Genomic DNA, 4,354 nt, shown 5'->3' on the forward strand with positions numbered 1-4,354 from the left:
TTGTAATTGATCGATTCTGTCTGCCTCTCTCCGGCTTTGAACTGGCTGATTTTTAAATTTAAATATGCTTTCTTCTTGCCAACACATCAGAGAAGGTGCCTTTTAACGGATCTTGGGAGACGGAAGGAACAGTTCCCATTACACGTGAATACATTTAAAGACCCGAGCGATCAAAGGATTGAAGCACCTTCCCCGTTGGAAGAGGCCAAGGCGTTTGGGTTTTATTCAGTTGGTGGGGGGGGGGGAGAGGAAGACAGCGAAGGAGAGAACATGATAGAAGCTGTTAAAATTATGTAAAGTGAGGGGAAAGTGGATAGACAGGGTTTCTTTCTTCTTTTTTTAAGCTCCGTCTCCCACAGTACAGATGACATTGGCAGTAGTTTCAGGATTGACAAAAGAAAAGAACTTCACCCTGTGCTTAATAGACTTGTGGAATTCACTTCCCCAAATGTGGTGGCAGCTCACTGAGATGGCGTGAAAAGGAGATTTGACAGATGCACGGCAAAGGAGAGGCCTATTAGTGCTGTTGCCCGTGCCCTGACGTGAGTAGTCCAGGCGAGCCCGATCTCCTCAGATCTCGGAAGCTAAGCAGGGTCGACTCTGGGAAGTACTTGGATGGGAGACCTCCTTGGAATACCAGCAGTTGGGAGGCGGGGGCAGGCTTTACTCAGCCACCTCTCTGAATATCCTCCAGGCTCCCATTAGGGGTCAGTCACCAGAGGTCGCCGTGACTTCCAGGTGCACACATATACGCACGCATATACATGCACATATAAAAATACAAAAAATACCCCCAAAAGAATGCTGTTGGTCGTGATCGCCGAATGGAACCTGCATGTACAGAGGCAGCGTACCTCTGAGTTTTAGATGCTGGGGGCGAGGAACCGGGATAGGCAGTTCTTCCATGTCCTGCCTAGTGGGTTTCCTGGCACTATCTGGCTGCCCACCGTCTTACCCAGCAGCGCTCTTCTGGTGTTCTTCTCTCGGTAGTCATAATAACTTCCCAGCGCTTCCCATTGGTACCCACTGAACCTTTGGGCAGAGACGTCCTCCCTTTGAAGACTGAAACAAACGGAAAGAGCCAGGGTTAGGGTTTCCTCTCTGCTCCTGGAGCCCGTGTGGTGGAGACCTTTCCCATTATCTGGCTACTCCCAAACGTCTTGCCGTCTCCAGTGCTTTTCCATCTCTTTGAGAAGACAGATTTTGGCTGTGTTGCTCCTTGTCTGCCTTGTTTGCCATAATGAGTAAGGTTTCATCACAAGTCAGTGGCGTGTGGGGCAAGAGCAGCGACACCACTCTGTTTCTCTGCTGCTCCCCTTTGTTTCAGAGACTTCTGTCGGAGAACTTCTGTCAGTCTCCACTCTGCTGCCCTCCTTAATCCTCCCCCTGGGCCATATCTTGTTGAATTGCTGCTTCTGCATGTGTGTATAAGGAGAAGAGAGAAGAGTTTGGATTTATACCCCACCCTTCACTCAAAGTCTTAGAGCGGCTTACAGTCTCCTTTCCCTTCCCCTCTCCTACCCACCCTAGACACCCTGTGAAGTAGGTGGGGCTGAGAGAGCTCTTTCGAGGGCTGATCTTGAGAGAACAGCTGTGAGAGAACTTTTGACTGACCCAAGGTCACCCAGCAGCTGTCTGTGGAGGAGTGGGGAATCAAACCCAGTTCTCCCAGATTAGAGTCCGTGCTCCTAACCACTACACCAGATTGGATCTCAGTGCTATCAAGTCACAGCTGACTTATGGCGACTCTGTAGGGTTTTCAAGGCGAGGGACTTTTGGGGGTGGTTTGCCTTTGCTGGCCTCTGCATAGCAACCCTGGACTTCCTTGGTGGTCTCCCATCCAAATACTAAACAGGGCTGAGCCTGCTTAGCTTCCAAGATCTGACGAGATTGGGATAGCTTGGGCCATCCAGGTCCATGCACAGTTGACTAGTGGTGGAAAATGCTGTCAGCTTTTAGCCAACAATAGCAACCCCGTGGGGTTTTCAAGGCATGAGATGAACAGAGGTGGCTTGCCATTGCCTGCCTCTGTGTAGCAACCCTGGACCTCCAATCCAACTATGAATCAGGGCCAATTCTGCTTAGTTTCTGAGGCCTGATGAGATTGAACATACATGAAGCTGCCTTATACTGAATCGGACCTTCGGTTCATCAGAGTCAGTACTGTTTACTTAGACTGGCAGCAGCTCTCCAGGGTCTCAGGCAGAGGCCTTTCACATCACCTTCTGCCTTTTCATTTTAACTGGAGACGCCAGGGATTGAACCTGGGATCTTCTGCATGCAAAGCAGAGACTCTTCCACTGAGCCACAGCCCCTCCTCCCTCTTCCTTACTGGCTAGAATAGGGGTGTCGAACTCATTTGTTATGAGGGCCGGATCTGACATAAAATGAGACCTTGTTGGGCCAGGCCATGTGTGTCATAAAATGTAATGCCAGGTAGCGGAGATATAAACTTTGTAAAGGACACAAACACAAAAGGTTGTTTCCCCCCCCCCTTAAAATAAAAACATGCTTAAAACATTAGCACTCTTGCAATATTTGGTTTATTCAACAGTGTCTGATAACTGACACCTCTTGCTCTGAATTATTGCATCAAAATGTCTGTGCTGTTGCAATCTTGAGTATGCTGTTCAGGTGTGTAACTGTCAGATGCAAACCTACGATGACACAGCAGCAGCAGAACTGGAAGAAGAAGCAGAAGACATCCAGTTCCATTGTGGGCCTGATAGAAGCCCTCCGGGGGCCTCATCTGGCCCCTGGGCCACATGTTTGACACCCCAGGGCTAGAACCAGTGGTGGGATGGAGGATCTTTGGGGGAAATGACAGAATGTGGCAGAAGCAGGGAACCAGTGACCTCCAAGGAGCCGAGGGCAGACTACATGTCTCCCTTCCTGTGTTAGAGATTCACAACAACCCTGTAGATTAGGCTGTGAGAGTGTGACTGGCCCCACAACACCCAGAGCCCATCCATCAAGCTGTTTGCTCTCCCTCTCATTTCCTTCTCGGAGCATAAGAAAGCCGTCTTCCGGCCCTTCTTTGTCAGCTGCTTTTTGTTTGGGCCCTGGCAGCAGAGCCTTGCAGGAGATCTCTTAATCTATGAATAGGCATCCTCGCTTTCCTCGCTTAATCTGTGTGTCCGACACGCTGCTCTCCGAGGCGTAGAGGAATGGCGGGGGTTTTTGTCTGCGTCGGAGGGGCTATAACTAATTCGAGGGACGCGGCGTGAACCTTTCTCTCTCTGTCTCCAGGCCTGTTTGTCTCTTCCTAGCCCCTGGAGAGCTTCTGATGAGTTCGCCCCGCATTCCGTTCGCCATCAATTCCAGCCAAAGCAGTCAGACCCCGGCAATTGCTTAGAATAAAACATGTCTCCGGGCCCAGAATGAGCGATGACGCTCCTGCGTGCACTGCGGTTCTCTGTCGTGGAGGGTTTCTTGCAAACATAGCTGGATCTTCCCACTGCTCCGGCATGGCAGTTATGTAACTGCGACGGCCCCGATAAGCCGCTGTCTGTGAAACATCCGTGGCTCTGCTGGACGGAGTTGCATTGGTGGTGGCCCTCGGGGGTTCTTTGCAGCAAGGGTAGTCAACAGGTGCCCCCCTGGGATGAATCCTTCCCCTTCCCCCCTCTCAGCCACTGTAGTTCTACCTGGCTGATGGGGGCTCTGCCAGTTTTTAATCCAGGCATGAGAAAAAAACTGGTGCTGTGACTTTGCTGGTGAGCATAACAAAGCCTGACCAGTCACGTGGGGCTCATTTTGTAACCTCTCCTCACTCCCGTCCCTGGCAGCAAGTAGCTATGAAAATATCTACATAGTACATTTTAATCTCTTCTTTGACGGGTCTCAGGGTTATGTACATCATTCTCCCTTCTCTGTTTTATCCCAATAGCAGCAATCCTGTGAGGTAGGTTAGGCCGAGAGGAAATGTCTGGCCCAAGGAGACCCAGCGAGCTTCATGGCAAAGTCCAACCATGACACCAACTAGGGATGTCAGCTTTAGGTAGGGAAATTCCCAGGGATTTGGGGATGGAGCCCCAGGGAGGCTGGGGTTTGGAGAGGGACCGCAAGAGGGTACAATGTCATAGAGTCCATCCTCCAATGCAACCATTTTGTCCAGGGAAACTGATCTCTGTCATCTGGAGATCAGTTGTAATTCTAGGAGATCTCCAGACCCCACCTGGAGGCTGGCAACCCTACACCGCACTCTGGCTCCCCATGAAGAAATCTATGAAGTCATACCGCTGATCCGTCTAGATCTTACTGCACCCTCAAAGTAGCGGATTTTGCCTTAGGAACCTCTGAAGCTGCCTTCTAGCAAAGTTGTCTATTTTCCGAACTGCCTGCTCTGACTAGC

General features: G+C 50.5%; 1 non-coding gene across 1 annotated transcript; it reads right to left on the reverse strand.

Annotated features, from left to right (window-relative positions):
* Positions 1–2,243: 2,243 nt before the first annotated feature.
* Positions 2,244–2,315, reverse strand: TRNAA-UGC. The gene has a single exon. It is a non-coding gene; the product is annotated as a tRNA-Ala (tRNA).
* Positions 2,316–4,354: the final 2,039 nt, after the last annotated feature.

Source organism: Gekko japonicus, unplaced genomic scaffold (assembly GCF_001447785.1).
Source record: "Gekko japonicus isolate JY-2015 unplaced genomic scaffold, Gekko_japonicus_V1.1 scaffold1633, whole genome shotgun sequence".
NCBI classification, from domain to species: domain Eukaryota; kingdom Metazoa; phylum Chordata; class Lepidosauria; order Squamata; family Gekkonidae; genus Gekko; species Gekko japonicus.